This window comes from Opisthorchis viverrini (genome assembly GCF_000715545.1).
Source record: "Opisthorchis viverrini unplaced genomic scaffold opera_v5_82, whole genome shotgun sequence".
In the NCBI taxonomy this organism is placed as follows: Eukaryota; Metazoa; Platyhelminthes; class Trematoda; order Opisthorchiida; family Opisthorchiidae; genus Opisthorchis; species Opisthorchis viverrini.
Genome location: NW_008751738.1, coordinates 1 through 877, shown reverse-complemented (window position 1 = coordinate 877; position 877 = coordinate 1).

The window sequence follows — 877 nt, the reverse complement described above, 5'->3', positions numbered from 1 at the left end:
TCAATGGCGCTCGTGCATCAAAGCTATTGCCTTCAATGCATAGCTCTTTTTCCATCCCCCCTCCGCTTGACAGCCCACTGACAGTGCTGGATTTATGCACCAATTTACAAGCTCGCGCGTGCAACGCGCAGCTACCCACCCCCCAAATCATCGGTGAACGAAACTGTGGCAGCTGCAACCACTGTACGACGAGTACGCGGTTCTTACTCTGACACTTCTTACGCTGCCAATGATGATGATAATGATGATTGGGTGCTATATGGAGCAAAGGGAAGATGCCTGCAGAATGGGACATGTCGACAGTTACCCTTATCTTCAAAAAGGGTACGCGACGCTGTGTGAAATCCGCCGTGGCATCAAATCACCAATGGTTAATGACACTGGCAGAAATGGCCCGATCGCGCAGTTGGTGGTGCTCTTGCATCAAAGCTATCATCTTCAGTGCCTACCTACCCAGTTATGCAACTCACAAAATATACCGTCGCCTCCAATGCTTGGCTGGTATCTGTAGTAACGGTATTTTCCCTCAGCTTAGTTCTCGGTCTGAGCCTCCCAAGCTAGCGTTCACGTCAAAACAACCACCGAAGGTGCACAAGGTCTATTAATGCCCAAAACGAAGCAAGGAACAGTTGTACAGCGCTTCGTATGTATAGCGTAAGCGGTTATAACCTTCTGGAAGTTCTGACGCGATCTGGATGCGCCATTGGCAACCGGCATTTGGCCAACACTAGGTCATGATTGTCTGTTGGGTCCAGATTGTTGACCAATCAGATCTCGTCTTGATGCCGGACCGGCAAGCGTCCCCAATTCTGGGCCAACCTCGAGCGGGCCAGGCTTATCAGCCGTACCAGCGCCTAAAGACATGCGGTATAGTGGG